The sequence below is a fragment of the Phascolarctos cinereus genome, unplaced genomic scaffold, assembly GCF_003287225.1.
Source record: "Phascolarctos cinereus isolate Bilbo 61053 unplaced genomic scaffold, phaCin_HiC Scaffold_3;HRSCAF=262, whole genome shotgun sequence".
Lineage (NCBI taxonomy): Eukaryota > Metazoa > Chordata > Mammalia > Diprotodontia > Phascolarctidae > Phascolarctos > Phascolarctos cinereus.
The window spans coordinates 259,761,531-259,778,865 of NW_027555736.1; the positions used below are offsets into that span (position 1 = coordinate 259,761,531).

The window sequence follows — 17,335 nt, forward strand, 5'->3', positions numbered from 1 at the left end:
TTGGGCATAATTCCAAATTTTTCTCTATCGTGGTTGGACTAGTTCATAGTTGCACCAACAGTGCATTATGGAATCAATTCCATCCAATTCCCATAACCCCTTCAGCATTTGTCATCTTCCTTTTCTGTCATCTTAGCCCATTATTAAATGGTGTGAGATGATACTGCAGAGTTGTTTTAGTTTGCATGTCTTTGATCATTAGAACATTTTTTCTTATGACTGTTGACATCTTTGATTTCTTTCTCTGAAAACTGCCTGTTTATATCCTTTGATCACTTATCACTTGAGTAATAGTTCCTATTTTTATAGATTTGACTGTTTCTTCTGTTTTTGGTTATATTGGTTTGGTTTAATTTCATATAATCAAAATGATCTATTTTACTTCCCATGGACATCTCTCTTGTTTGGTCATGAACTCTTTCCCTATCCATAAATATGACAGGTAACTTCTTCCATGTTTCCCCTAATTTATTTACTCATATTTACCTAATTTGCTTTTCTTTCATGTCTAAATCATGTAATTGTTTTGAGCTTATCTTGCATATAGTATGAGATGTTGGTTTCTGTCTAGTTTCTTCCAGGATACTTTCTAGTTTTTTTTCCAGCAGTTTCTGTCAAATAGTGTCTTACCCCAAAAGCTGGAATATTTGTGTTTATCAAACACTAGGTTTTGTGCTCATTAGACAGCTAGATAGATGCATAATAGAGCACTGGGCTTGGAGTTAGGAAGACCTGACTTCAAATCTGGCCTCAGACTAGCTGTGAGATCCTAGGCAAGTCACTTAACTGTGTTGCCTCAATTTCCTTGTTTGTAAAACTAGCTGGAGAAGGAAATGGCAAACCACTCCAGTATCTTTGCCAAGAAAACCCCAGATGGGGTGACAAAGAGTTGGACACTACTGAAAGGACTGAACAACAACAACAAAAAAAGAAATCTGTTCTCATTTGCTTCTGTGTGTATTGTGTACCTAATCTACTTCATTGATCAACCACTCTATTTCTTATTTGATACTAAATTATTTTGATGATTATTATTTGTAATATAGTTTGAGATCTAATATTGCTGGTTCACCTTCCTTCACATTTTTTTATTGAATCCTTTGATAGTCAACCTTTTGTTCCTCCAGATGAATTTTGTTATTATGGTTTAGCTCAATAAAGTAATTCTTTCACAGTTTTGATTGATTTAAGTAATACTGTCATTTTTATTTTTTTAGCTTGGACTACCCATAAGAAATTAATATTTCTCTAATAATGTAGATCTGTCTTTGTGTTAAAAGTGTTTTGTATTTATGTTCACACAGTTCTTCTGTTTCTTGGCAGGTAGACTCCCAAGGTAGATTTCTGTCTGCAGTTATTTTAAATGGAATTTCTCTTTCTGCCTCTTTTTGTTGTTGCTGTTCATATATAGAAATGCTGAGGATTTATCAGTTTATTTTATATCCTGCAATGTTATTAAGTTAATTGTTTTTTTCTGAATTTTTAGTACTTTATTTTCCCCCAGTTACATGCAAAAATAATTTTTAACATTCATTTTAAAAATTTTGAGTTCCAAATTCTCTCCCTACCTCCCACCCCACCCCCATCCCATCACTGAGAAGGCAAGCAATTCAATATAGTTTATACATGTGTAGTCATGCAAAACATTTCCATATTAGACATATTGTGGAAAAAAACATAGACCAAAAAATACCCTTAAGAAAAATAAAGTAAAAAAATATGCTTCAGTCTATATTCAGACGCCATCAGTTTTTTCCTCTGAGGGTGGATAGCATTTTTCATCATAAGTCCTTCAGAATTTCTTGGATCATTGTATTGCTGAGAATAGCTAAATCATTCACAGCTGATCATCCTACAATATTGTTGCTACTTTATATACAGTATATTTCATTTTGCATCAACTCATCTAAGTCTTTCCCAGTTTTTCTGAGAGCATCTTGCTCATCATTTGTTATATTACAATAGAATTCCATCATAATAACGTACCAGTTTGTTCAGCCATTCTCCAGTTGATGGGCATCCCCTCAATTTCCAGGTCCTTGCCACCAGAAAAGAACTGCTATAAATATTTTTATACATATAGGTCCTTTTCCTTTTTGTTTTTTCATCCCTTTTGGAATACAGACCTAGTAGTGGTATTGCTAGGTCAAAAGGTTTGCATGGTTTTATATCCCTTTGGGCATAGTTCCAAATTGTTCTACAGAATGATTGAATTAGTTCACAACTCCACCAGCAGTGTATTAATGTCTCATTTTTCCCGTATTCTATCTAACATTTGTAATTTTCCTTTTTTATCCTATTAGCCAATCTAATAGGTATGAGGTAGTACCTCAGAATTGTTTTAATTTGTATTCTCCAATCAATAGTGAATTAGAGTATTTTTTTTCTTATGCCTATAGTTAGCTTTGATTATTTCATCTGAAAACTATTCATGTCTTTTGGTCATTTAGCAATTGGGGAATGGCTTTCATTTTTATAAATTTGACTGAGTTCTTTATATGTTTGAGAAACAAGGCCCTTATCAGAGAAACTTGTTCCAAAATTTTTTTCATAGTTCCTGTTGCTAACAGTATTTCCCTGCATCCTGCTCCCCCCATTTACTCTATTCTCTCTTTCTCCTTTCACCCTGTCCCTCCTCAAAAGTGTTTTGCTTTTGACTACCCCTTCCCCCAACCTGCCCTCCCTTCAATCACCTCACCCCTTTCTCTTGTCCCCTTCCCCTCCTACTTTCCTGTAGGGTAAGACAGATGTCTATACTTGATTGATAAATCTTATAAGGAAAGATCATCCATGTTCCCTGTATGACTCTAAACATTTGGCTGTATGCCAGAGTGTGGTTATCTGTGTTGACCTGAGAATTTAGCCAGTTCTCAGGAAAACATGTGCTCTGGAAAGCTGGCCGGTTTGTCGGAACATATCATGTTAATTAATATTCTAAGATGTTTTGCTCACTCCAGGAACTTGGCCAGTTTCTGGACCAAGTGAAAACATCTGCTAGAATCATGGACACCTCTGGCACAGGGCCTTCTTTGTTAGAGGCCCTATTTAAATCCTAACTGGGAAAGCTATCTTTGGATTCTCACCCATGGAGAGGATGCTCTGCCTGGGACTTTCCCAATTGGAACCCTGAAAGCTGTACTCCAGGAATCCCCAGCTTGGACTTCAGGTGTTGGTGCTTCCCTGAAATGGTGATGTTTTCTTATATCATTGCCATCCTTTGTATTCTTAGCCTAATTATAGTCGTATTGCTAATTGTATGTTGCTGTAAATCTAGCTTTTCTATGCTTGTATTATAATCTTAATTAAAGCTACCTTCACTTCCCTCTTTAGGAATGTGTCTTATTGTTAGGAGTGAATCTGAACCACATTTTTCTTCCTTAATAACACAATGCTCAATTGAGTGTGTACATTATTCCCTCTTTGAGCCAATTCTGATGAGAATAAGGTTCACTCAGTTTCCCCCTCTTCTGCTCCACTGTAAAAGCTTTTTCTTGACTCTTTTATGTGAGATAATTTACCCCCTTCTACCTCTCCCTTTCCCTTTCTCCCAGTACATTCCTCTCTTGTCTCTTAATTTTCATGTTCAACTCACACCTGTGCCCTCTATCTATTCAATTGCTCTAATGAGAAAGTTCTTTTGAGTTACAAGTATCATCTTCCCATTTAGGAATGTAAATAGTTTAACCTTATTAAGTACCTTATGATTTCCCTTTCCTGTTTACCTTTTTACGCTTCTCTTGAGTTTTGTATTTGAAGATAATTTTTTTTTTCAGCCTGGTCTTTTCATTAAAATCCTCTGTTTCACTGAATATCCATTTTTTTCCCCCTGAATGAGTATACTTAGTTTTGCTGGGTAGGTGATTCTTGATCGTCATCCTACTTCCTTTGCCCTCTAGAATATCATATTGCAAGCCCTCTGATCCTTTAATTTAGTAGCTGCTAAATCTTGTGTTATATTGACTGTGGCTACACAATACTTGAATTGTTTCTTTCTGGCTGCTTGCAATATTTTCTCCTTCACCTGGAAGATCTGGAATTTGGTTATAATATTCCTGGGAATTTTCATTTGGGGATCACTTCAGGAGGTGATTGGTGGATTCATTCCATTTTTATTTTATCCTTTGGTTCTAGAATATCAGGGCATCTTTCCTTGATAGTTATTTTGAAATCTGATGTGTAGGCTCTTTTTTTTTTTTGATCATGGCTTTCAGGTAGTCCAATAATTTTTAAATGATCTATCCTTGATCTGTTTTCCAGGTCAGTTGTTTTTCTAATGAGATATTTCACATTGTCTTCTTTTTTTATTCTTTTGCTTTTGTTTTATTGCTTTTTGATTTCTCATGAAGTCATTGGTTTCCATTTGCTCAATTCTAATTTTTAAGGAATTTTTTTCTTCAGTGAATTTTTGTGCCTCTTTTTCCATTTGGCCAATTCTGCTTTTTAAGGCATTCTTCTCTTTGTTGGATTTTTATACCTCTTTTACTATTTGGTCTAGTCTGTTTTTTAAGGTGTTTATTTTCTTCAGTATTTTTTTGTGTTTCCTTTACCAAACTGTGGCTGTGCTCCTCCTTGCCCTGGGACAGACTCCTAGGACCATGACTAGGATCCAGGTATGAGCAAGGCAACAGAGACCTACCTCGGTGCTAGCAAAGAGGCCTCTGCAATCTCCTTTTGACAAGTGGTTTGACCCCCCCCCTTACCATCTGTGGGCTCAGAGCTCCTGAAGTAGCTGCTGCTACTGATGATTCAGTGGCTCCCAAGGCCTGCTTCTGGTTTGCAGGGGCTGAGTCTGTGCTGGCACGGCCTGTGCTAAACTATGCTCTACTCTCACCCTGGTGCGACAGACCTTTCCTGCTGACCTTCTAAGTTGTCTTTGGCTGGAAAATTATTTCACTCCATCCTTTTGTCAGTTTTGATACTCCAGGAATTATTTTATGGCATTATTTAAAGGTGTTTGGAGGGGTTTGGGGGAGAACTCAGGTGAGTTGCTGCCTTTTCTCTGTCATCTTGACTCCACTCTCTGGTTGTTAATAGTTTTGAATAATTTTTTAGTTTACTGTCTAGGGTTCCCTAAGTATAGCATCACATCATCTGCAAAAAGTGATAGTTTTGGTTCCATATAGCCTATGCTTATTCCATCAATATTTTCTTGTCTTTTTTCTATAACTAGTAAACACTAGTATAATATTAAATAATAACGGTGATAATGACATCCTTGCTTCACCCCTGATCTTATTAGAAAGGCTTCTAATTTATTTCTATTATTGGTAATGTTTGATTAAATTTTAGATAGACACCTTGTTATTTTAAGAAAAGTTCTATTTATTCCGAGGATTTCTATTGTTTATTCTAGGAATGGGTATGGTTTTATGTTGAAAACTTTTTCTGCATCTATTGATATAATCACATGATATTTATTGCTCTGTTATTGATACAGTTAATTATGCTGATAGTTTTAAAATTGATATTAAGTGTATAATCTTTGTGATAAATTGCTATAATCTCCATGTTAGTGTTTCAGTTAAAAACTTTTTACATCAATATTCATTAAAGAAACTGGTCTAAGTTTTCTACCTCTGTTTTTGCTGTCGCTGGGTTAGGTATCAAAACCACATTTGTGCTATAGAAGGAATTTGATAAGACTCCATCTTTACCTTTTATTTCATACAGTTTATATAATATTAGAATTAATTGTTCTTTAAATGTTTGGTGTAATTCACTTGTAAATCCATCTGGTCCTGTGTTTTTTTCTTAGGGAGTTCATTTATGGTTTGTTCAATTTCTTTTTCTAACAGAGTTATTTAAATATTCTATTTCCTCTTCTGTGAATCTGGGCATTTTTAATTTTTTAAAAAAATTTCATTTAGGTTATTTATTAATTTTATTGGCATATAGTTGGGCAAAATAGCCCTTAATAATTGCTTAAATTTCTTCTTCATTGGTGTTGTATTCACTATTTTCATTATTAATCCTGGTAATTTGGTTATCTTCTTTCTTTTTTTTAAATTACATTAACCAATGATTTATCTATTTTTTTAAAAATAAAACTAGCTCTTTTATTTTTAGTTCAATTTTTCTACTTTTAATTAATCTCTCCTTTAGTTTTCAGGATTTCTATTTTTTGTGTATAATTGGGGATTTTAAAATTTGTTGTATTTCTAGTTTATTTAGCTGCAGACCCAATTCATTGATCTTCTCTTTCTCTTATTGCTTTTAGAGATTTGGAGATATACACTTTATAGCTCTAAAACTTAGAGGTATAAGAAATAAATATAAATAAAAATGTAGAGATGTAAATTGTCCCTACTATTTTGACTGCATCCCACAAATTGTGTTATGTTTTCATTGTTTTTATTAACTTTAATGAAATTGTTTTTTCTGTGATTTATTCTTTGATCCACTCATTCTTTGGGATTAGATTATTTAGTTTTCAATTAATTTTTAATCTATACTTCCAATGCCCTTCATTGAATATACTTTTTGTTGTATTATGGTCTCAAAAAAGGTGCATTTACTATTTCCAATTTTCTGCATTTGTGTATAACATCATTATGTCCTAATACATAAGTCAGTTTTTATGAAGGTGCCATACACAGCTGAGCAAAAGCTGTTTCTGTTTTCTTTCTGTTCCATTTCTTTCTATCCCATTCGTTATTCTCTAGGAGTCTGTCATATCTAACTTTTCTAAAATTCTATTCGTCTTCTTAACTTCTTTCTTATTTATTTCATGATTAGATTTATCTTAGTCTGAAAAGAATAAATTGAAGTCCCTCACTAGTATAGTTTTACTGTCTATTTCCTTCTATTTTCTCACTTAACTTTTCCTTTAAGAATTTGGATGTTATGATTTGCCTCATTTAAGTTCAGTATTGATATTAATTTTAATATTATTATAATAAATGTTTAACATTTTTAGCTAAATGTAGTTTCTCTAATTAGTTCTATTTTTGCTTTTGTTTTATCTGCAATTTTGATTGTGATCCCTGAAGCTTATTAGATGCTGATCTAACTCCTTATTTAAATTCTGAGTATGTCTTTTTGTGTCAAGTGTGTTTCTTGTAAATAACATTTTTAAATTCTGGCTTCTAATCCACTCTACTATCCTCTTCTGTTTTGTGAGTTCATCCCATTCACATTCATGGTTATGATTGCTAACTGTGTATTTCCCTCCATCTTTTTCTCTTCAATTTAGCGCTCTCTCTCTCTCTCTCTCTCTCTCTCTCTCTCTCTCTCTCTCTCTCTCTCTCTCTCTCTCTCTCTCTCTCTGTCACTCTCTGTCTCTCTCCCTCCCTTCCTTCCTCTTTGTCCCGTATCTCCTCCTCAAGAGTCGATTTTGCTTCTGGCCACTTCCTCTCTTGATGTACCTTCCCTCTTATTACCCCTCCCTTTTCTAAGATGAATTTCTATATCTAGCTCTGTTTGTGCATATGTTTGTGTGTGTTTGTGTGTATTTATTTTTGAATCAGTTCAGATGAGAGTAAGTTTTAAGTATTGCCTACTACCTCTTCTCCATTGCCCCTCCATTGTTAAAACTCTTCCTTGTGCACTTCTTGTCTAACATAATTTTCTTTACTTTTTCTCTTCCTTCTCCCAGTTTATTGCTTTTTTTCAGCCTTCCATTCCTCAATTTGCCAATAGTTAAGAAATAGAGAGTCAGTAAGATTAGGTACACAATATATTAAATATAGAGAGCAACCAAGTGGTTGATAAATTCAAATACCCCAGTTTCTTGGAGGGAGAATCACAATTTTACAAAAACTTCTGAGAAAATTGGGTGATAATTTGGCAGAAATTAAGTTCAGGCCAATACTTCACACCATACATCAAGATAGGCTATAAATGACCTAGATATAAAAATTTACATCATAAACAAATGAAAAGGAGGGGGGGAAATTGCCTTTAAATTGCCTTTTTAAATTAAAAAATTGCCTTTAACAATTGCCTGTGGATAGGGGAAGAGTTCATGACTAAAGAAGTGATAGAGAAATAACAGAGACATAAGATAACATGGATAATTTTGATTACATAAAATTAAAAAGTTGTTGAACAAATAAATCTTGTAGTAAATTTTGATGCAATATGGGCAAATGGGTAAACATATGTGCAATAAAATTCTTCAGTAAAGGTTTCATGTCTAAGATATATTAAGGAACTGATTCACATTTATAAGCCTGAGTGCTATTCCTCTGTAGATAATGCTGTAAAGAGAGTTTTCAGAAGAAGAAATCAAGCTATCAACAATCATGTGAAAAAATGATCTAAATTACCAATAGGTAATAAAAAAACTTTTGAGGTTCTTCCTCATTTTTATCAGACTGGCAAAAATGACAAAAGAAGAAAATAATAAAAGTTGGAATTTTTGTAGGAAAACACACTACTGAACTACTGATAATGCTATAAATTGGTACAGCCATTCTAGAAAGTAATTTGAAACTGTGCCTCAAATTTGTTAAAATGTTCGTACCTTTTGACCTAGTTTTTTTACTTCTATATACACAAAGAAATCAAAGGAAGAGGAAAGCATCAATGTGTTTCTAGTAGCTCTTTTTTCTGGTATAAAAATGGAAATAAAAGGATATCCTGTTGGAAAATGGATAACTAATTTCAGTTTATAAATGTAATGCAGTATTATTGTGCAGCAGAAAGAGTGAAATGGACAATTTCATAGGAATTCTGTGAATTGATGCAGATTGAAGTGAGCAGAATTAGGAGTGCAATCTATTAAATAATAATATTATAAGGAAAAATGATTTTGAAAAACTTTAGAACTCTGGTCAATGAAGATGAAACACAAAACTATCCTCCTGATGGAGAGGTGATTAAATTTCAAAAGGCATACAGAAACATACATTTTGAGATGTGGCTAATGTGGAAATTAGTTTTGTTGAACTATGCAGCATGTACTGAGGCCTTCATTTTGAGAGTTTTTTAAAAATTCCTGAATGAGAGGGTAGAAGGGGCAGATTAATTTTTAAAATGCTTGATAATTAAAAAAAAGTCTTCTTTCAGAATGCTAATATCTTCAAAGAGTACTGAGGGAGTTCAATAAGAAGAGCAGGGGACCTATGAGTAAATTGCTTATGTTCTAAAAGTTTTAAGAGAGGAAATAGAAGAGAGTGTAAAAGGAATACACTAGTGTGGCCAAGGAAGAAAAACAGGACGAGTTTACTATTTCTTATAATTGGGGTATGTGAGAGAAAACAAACATGGAATAAGAAGGTAGAGAGAGTAGTAGTGCTCATGAGCTGCACTTCACTATTATCTGAACTAGACAAAGGTGAATTAAATACATACACAAACATTTTGATGTAGAAATACATGAAACTCAAAAGAGAAACAAGGGGGGTTAGGAAGAAAGAGAATAATATAAGGGAGGGAATAGTCACAAGCAAAAGAAACTTCCTGATCCTTAAGAGGGAAAAATAAAGCAAAGGAGAATCTAAGTAGAAGTTCATAAGTTGGGAGTAGCGCCAAAATTATATTACGTGAATATAATTGAGTATTATTACAACATAAGAAAAGATGAAAGATGATTTTAGATAAGATTAGAAAGTATGAACAAATGCAGAGTAAAGTGAGAAGATGTGAGAACACTAAAAAAACAGTGGGAAAGAAAACAACTTTGAATATATTAAGAGTTCTGATCAATGCAGTGGCCAAATGACCTTCAACTAAGTGTTTTTAGGAGCAATGGGCTATAGTAATACCGAAGCTGGGAGTGAGTACTTGGATCCCTGTTATGCTTTTTCTTTATCCTATCCTCTTACTCTGAATGAGTAATGGGAAAGACATGGTTGGACAAGCAAATAGGGTGGTGGTTTCTGCAGTCTAAGATCCTGGTAAAGTATAGAAGAAGCAAAGAAGACCAACAAATGGCTTTGCTGTCTCATCAACAATACAATTTCATCTTCTCCTTGATTAATTTTTTGAAGTCTGTGGCCAGTTTCTTTTCACTTGTCACTCGTGTTTGATTACCACCTTTCTTTCTCTACCACTCTCTGTACAATGTCTTCCACTTAGACCTCTTCTTTTGATAAATGGAGACTTCCCATCACTCTTCACTTCAATTAGTCTGGCAAATGAAGGCTGGCCCCTCAACAGCCACTTTAGATCCTGTTCAAAAGCAGTCTTCCTCCACTTCAAAACCAATAGAATTCAAAAGGAATTGTACCTTCCTCACACTGTAGTCTCCCAGCTTTTGCTAATCTATCTCTCAGATGAATGGTAGGATGTACATGGGGATATGGTTCAGAATTATTCCATTGATAAAGACTTCCCTCCACTCTTATAATCTGGTACCTTATCTATAACACTTTTAAAGGTTTGCCTAGACTACTGAGAGGTTAAGTGACTTTCCTAGGGTCACATATGAGTGGGATTCAAGACCACTTACCCCAAATAAAAACTCAGAGGTTTCTCCAGGTAGAAAACAGAAGGTTTTATTCTAGCAAGTCTCACATGAGAGTTGGGCATCTCCTACCCACGTCGGACTAGAGTAGGGAGGCAAAGCATGAACAACAGTAGGCAGTATATATAGTCTTAGGCAAACCACTCCAAAAAGCCCCCCTCCCCACTTGTTTGTCTCTTTATCCTCATTGGCTGAGGCAAGAGACCTCACAGTCTGTATTTAGAACCCAAGAGATACATTTTACTGAAAACTTGCTTGAGAGCTAGAAGATTGCCTTATTTGGTAAAGTTAAGGCACAAAACAAAAGGGGGGGTTACAAAACAAGGGAGGGGATGGGCAGCTGGTGCACAACCCCCTTCCCCCAAAACGAAAGTGAAACTTAGGCCCAGCTCATGCTGAAGCCTTACTACATTTTTGGAGCATAGCTTACATTTCACATGAGAAACTTTCACTTGTCCCACATGGTTCCCCCCTGTCATTTCATAGTTGAAAGTTTCTCACACCAAAACCGGTAGGTTTCCTCAGTTTCCCTATTTGCTATTTCATCAAGATCAGGCTCTACTTCTTTCTGATTGACTGTCATCCACTCTTGATTCCTTAGCATCATTAGTCTAATAGACTCACTGACAGGTTCTTTTGATGTAATCATTCTAGAGAGGGTCTTTTGTACAGTAGTAGTAATTAATAGCACCATGCAAGGGAGTAGTATGACTCCACTTACTGCTATTAACAAAAATCATAATACTTTCTTCCACCAAGATCCCCCAAACCAGGACCACCAGGGAGTATTAAATGAAGAGGACCAGGTCTGAACTGGAACATGGGCCCTCTTTTGAATTTCCTTATTAATATCTTTAATGGTTTGTCCCACATCATCTATTTTCATACAACAAGTGGACAAGTTCAGCTTCCTGCAGACACCTCCCTCCTCAGCTAAGAGATAATCTAAGACTAACCTGTGTTGTAAGACAGCCTCCCTGCTTTGGTCTATAAAAACAGACAAGAAGTCAGTAGTCATAGCGGTTTGATTAGTAATAATTTCCACCACTGCTTGGAGTCTAATTATTCTGTTAAGCATATATATATATCGGTGTCTGATATCCCCTGCTCCCATCTTGTGCCCAAGTAGCAGGTCCATATTCCTTTGTGATCCTTTCAGGGGGCCAAGTATCTCCCCATCCATTTGCATTTCCCATGCTAGCAATAGAGGTATCAATGGCTCACTTGTTCCTTTCTAAATCATCATATACTTGTACCCCCAGATGTTTGCCTCCTTGTCCCTGGAGGAAGAAGAATTTAGGTCGAATTAGGCGCATTGTGGGGAGACATACCAGGAGTAGGACAATAATTCCTCTCAAATTTTACAATCTAAGAATTTTAGAAACACAATATAATTTAGAAACAATAATAACTTTTGTAACATAAACCATAAACTTAAGATAACATCAATTACATCTTCATATCATCACATATATAGAAATTATCATTCTTATGATATCTTTAACACTTTGCACTCTTGGTACCTTTTACAATCACATTAAATAATTCAAATTCTTCTCCACTCTTTTTCTTCTCTAACCATCACCCCTTTAAGTAAATATAGGCATTAATCTAAACATTGACAAATCAAAGGAGCAGTCCCTTCATAAATGCAGATACAGAGACCCAAAAGAAAACAACAATGCAATTGTCCCTTTAAGGATCAGAAAGTCTTTTCTTATACAGCTGTCTGGCAGGGAACATCATCAATGAAGTCCTCTTGCCCTTGGTATTTGCTCCAGCCATCTCCAGCACAGCATCTCATCATCTTCCTCTTCCTGTAGGAACCAGCTTTCTGTCCATTCTCCCATAAAAGTGACCTCAGCACAATTGCAAATTACTTTTCTAATCCTTATAACCCTGATCATTTTTACAAACTCAAAATTGGAACCATGGCCAATTGTCATGTTCAAGAAATTCACATCAGAACCCAATGTCTTATACTTTACATTAATCTATGGAATTAATCACAGGCTCCAGTACATACATATCAATTTTTAACACAGTGCATATATAATCTTAAAATTTTAGTCATGCCTTGTTTCTTTGATGGCATTTCCACAAGCCATTCTTCTTTTAACATTATTAATCAATGGTGACAAAACTTTAGACGAGTATGATATTATCCAAATAACACAATAACATAAGCCCCTGATTATCTCCATACCATTACCAAGAATTAAAAGACCCTAACTCATACAGGAACACTAGTCCCAATTCTATAATAACCTAAGATGCTCCATAATCAATTATTTAAGTAAATTTGTTAAATCTTCTGATTATAGAAATTTGCTATAGAAGGAAAAAGAGCAGGGACATGTGACGTATCACATATGAGAGGATAAAACATCCTCAGCTTTGTTTAAATTCAGATAAGAGTTGGAGTTCTCCAATCATACAGTATCTGTTCCACATCATAGCCAGACTCAGAAATAGTCAGGTGAGAAACATTCCTTCCCAAAGGAACACAATGGGGAAACTGAGCCAGTAGCATCCCATCCTAGATTGAGGCTAAGATTGTCCCCTCAGCTTTTTCCCAGATAAATCACATTTCCTCTGAGCAGACCTCCACCTGTTCTTGTGGCATTTCTCTCTGATTTAATGCAGACAATTATACCCAAATTCAAATTCAAAACAAAATTAGTTATAGTCCCAAGAGCCTTTTCCCTCAAACAGCAAGTCTCACTAATCACAGCTTAAAGCCAGATATTGTTACTTTTACTCTCATGGAGTTGCCATAAGCATATAGTTCACATATTTGGGCAGAATTTTTCGGTAAAGCTCGTACCTGATGGGGAACGCTCACTATCAAGCTTCCCCCCAAAGGTCAGCTTTCTACTCTCCTCCACTAGTATTGAAGTAGCTGCCACTGCTTGAATACAGATTGGCCACCTTCTAGCCACAGAATCCAGGACTTTTGATAAGAAAGCCACAGGTCTCTTCTGCCTCCTCCCTTATTTGGGTCAAGACCCCCCAGTGCTACCCCTTTGTCCACATTCACAAATAAGTGAAAGGGTTTCTTCAGTGAAGGGAGTGTCAAAACAGGAGGGGAGGGGAGGTGAGAACCTCCTTTAACTTTTTAAATCCCCCCACCATGGCCCCATCTAATTTGTTCTGGTTCTTCTTCCAATAAGTATTGGTACAAGGGTTTCGTGAGGGACACATATGAATCAATCCTATTTCTACAGTATCCTACTAGTCCCAGGAACTTTCTGAGTTCCCTCTTAGTTTTTGGGAGGGGAGTTTGAAGGATTCCTGCTACCCACTCTGGGTCCAGCTTCTTCTGCCCCTCACTTATTAAACGTCCCAGACATTTCACCTTTCATTCCATGAATTGTAATTTATGTTTAGAAATCCTCAAACCTTCTGATTCCAAATAGTTTATCAATTTGATTGAAGCCTCACTGGTTTCTGTTCTCTTTTTACCTGTCACCAGCAAATCATCTACATATTGTAATACCTGTGTCCCAAGGGGAGCTCTAAACCCTTCCAGGATTCTCTCAAGAACTTGTCCAAACAAATTTGGTGATTCAGTATACCCCTGGGGCAGGACGCACCACCTATACTACTGCTTTCTCCCAGTCTCAGGATCCTCCCACTGGAAGGCAAAGATATCCCTACTACTAGGGTCTAAGGGGTAGGCCCAGAATGCAACTTTCAAATCAATTACATTGAACCACCTACTGTCTTCATTTACTCTTTCCAAAATCATGTAGGGGTCAGGGACCACTGGGTGGCATGGTAATACAACCTTGTTAACTTCCCTTAAATCTTGGACTAGTCTATATGTTCCATTCCTTTTCCGGACCAGCAAGATGGAGGTATTGAAGGGGGAAATATGGGGTTCAAGAAGTCCCCCTTCCAATAGCCCCTGAATCACCAGTCTGAGTCCTCGCCTCCCCTCTAGAGATACAGGATATTGTTTTACTCAAACCACTGTAGTGGGTTCCAAATTTGATCTTAAGAGGGGTTATGTTAACCCTCCCCCTGTTGGTTTCCAGGGACCTTGGCAAGTTTCCAACATAAGGAGTAATTGCCTTGTGCCCCTTCTTTTCACACACAAATAATCAATTAACAATTCTAGGTTTTAGCATTAAAACAGTCAACACAAAATTTGGAAATTTTATGCTTTCTTCAGTTACAATACTTAAAAAGGAAATGTTACAAAACAGGACCATATAGAATACCCCAACAGCCAGATTCATTCCTTTTTCTCTTTTCCCTGAAGGCACAATTAATTTAACATTCCAGATTATAAAAGAAATTGCCCTTCCAGCAACATAACTAATACAGTTGAAAATAGACTCAATAAAAAAATCTTTCTTTCTTTCTAGACCCCTTCATCAGATTCAACAGTCTCCTGAGGCCACATAATTGATAAATTTCTTAATGCCAAATAACAATAGGTGCTCTCAAAATTATACAAATATACATGTCTAAATTCAATACCCTTGGCCCTTTATAAAGGGATATTATCCACATTCATGTCCACATTTTCTTGCGAAAGTTTTACAAACAGTTTAGAATCACCTATTACAATCAAGTCAGTTTAAAAATGTACTGGACCAGTATTCTGACTACTTCTTTTTGCTTTCCCACAATAACCAATCTCTTTACCATAGTCAGTATCCACATTAGATCTAATAGAACCCATCTATGGATCTAGCCTGAAAGGTGGATGGACATAATTCCTTCCATCTCCCCATAACTTTATCTATTGGTTTGTAAATTAGGCCAAAAAAAAATTTTATTTTTCCATCTTTCTAGTTTAAACAGACCACTTCCTCACACCTTCTCAACTTCTTAAACCATCTAAAGCTATTCAGCTTTCTTTTTGCAAATCTGAAGGGAGATAATTGAATAGGGCTCTCCCTCCCTCTCTCTTCCCAAACTGATTGTGTTCTGGTACACAAAAACTTCTCTCTTTTATGAGAGGTAGAAAAGATTAAGTGCTACCTCTCTCTCTGATCTGAGGGGGAAAGATTCCCTTTTTCTCTCTCTGTCTCCACACTCAAATTTGGCCAGAATTAGAATGCAGAGAGAGAGGGAGAAATTATTATTATTTTTTCCAAAGGTTTCAAAACCTTCTTAGTTTCAAAACCCTCTATTCACACTGTGCAAATAAATTATGCTTTCCTTAAGCTTTCTACACATATTCCCTCTCCTACAAGCTTAAACTTTCTTGCCTTTCTTTTTAATGGACTTTGACTAAAGTCCCTTTAAAACTGCACATATCTTATTTCTTTCTAATTCTGACCTGACACTTCGAAAATCCTTCTCAACTTGCCTTTTTACCAATCATATAAGCTAAATAATAAAGTATTTCTTTGTCTCTCTCCCATCCAGCCCCACCCCTCTGAGGCTGCTGTTATCAGTGAGTGAGAGGGAAGAGAAAGCTGCACTCCAGAGTGAGCTGCTGCACTTGGAATGCTTTTCTTGCCAAATCTTTTACTATCAAACACTGTTAACACTATATTCATTCACACCACGCACAGACACAAACAAAAAAAGAAAATTGACACAACAACCCTCTGCCCTGTAGAATCCTCAAATCATCAAATGATAGTTAATCATTTTCTTTTTAGCTTTTCCTCTATATTTTGGTAGTCCATTCCAATTCTGCAATCGATTGCCTAAAGGACTGTCTATAGGTACCTCACATTTGCGCTCTGATTGTGCAGATTTAGATTGCCCGTTTCCCATTCTTAGGGAACCCGTAGGCCCTCACCTAGGGAGTTTACAGGAGCTGTCACCGAACTCTCCGAGTCTAAAGATAGACTCAGCCAAATTACCGAGGAGGGTCACCTACTCTTCACCAGTCACCCATGAGGCTTTCTCAGTGGCATCCTTCCATGAGGTTTCTATTCTGCAATTTGATTAGGCCCAGACTCTGCCCAAACTAGAGCCCGTCCTAAAGGGCCCTCACCCCATGCCAATTACCTCTAGACCTCTGGGTTGCACATGTAAAACTTATGTGACTGCTCTCAGCCACCAGCCGGATGGAATTTCTCAGTTTTGTCCCTAAGTGTTGGAGCCCTAACAAACCTTCTGTTTCTCTGAGTCCCTCTCTTCAGGTGTATTTCAATGACTGGGTAGCAACCTCCCTCCAGGGCTCAAAGCCTCCGAGAAATCTCAGATGCGTGCTTGTCTTGACCTCGGCAGGGAAGCCCTCTCCCTAATCAAAGAAAATCCCGGGACAAGCCCCCCACTGAGTGGGATTGAGACCACTTACTCAAATAAAAAACTCAGAGGTTTCTCCAGGTAGAAAACAGAAGGTTTTATTGTAGCAAGTCTCATGCAAGAGTTGGGTGTCTCCTACCCAGGGCAGACTGGAGTAGGGAAGCCCAGCACAAACAGCAGAGCAAGCAGTACATACAGTCTTAGACAAACCACTCCAAAAGCCCCCCTCCCCACCTGTTTGTCTCAATCTCTTTATCCTCATTGGCTGAGGCAAGAGACTTCACAGTCTATATTTAGACCCCAAGAAATACATTTTACTCAAAACTTGCTTGAGAACTAGAAGATTACCTTATTTGGTAAAGTTAAGGCACAAAACAACAGAAGGGGTGGTTATAAAACAAGGGAGGGGGGTGGGCAGCTGGTGCACAACCCCCTTCCCCAAAAATGAAAGTGAAACTTAGGCCTAGCTCATGCTGAAGCCTTAGTACATTTTTGGAGCATAGCTTACGTCTTAACATGAGAAACTTTCACTTGTCCCATACAACATAGTGTATGTCAAGGCAGCACAGTCTTTCTGGCTCCAAGACAGACCCTGAATCTACTAGACTTTGTTGTTTCTCAGTGTACATATGCATTTCATTTGTGTAAGAGGACTTTAGGGGCTGCACAATTTCATATATAACCTAGGTAGAATGGACGATCCTTTTT

At 36.6% G+C, this 17,335-nt stretch overlaps 1 protein-coding gene across 1 annotated transcript in view; it reads left to right on the plus strand.

Annotated features, from left to right (window-relative positions):
• Positions 1-17,335, plus strand: part of NID2 (nidogen 2) — a 158,090-nt gene that overhangs the window by 17,823 nt on the left and 122,932 nt on the right.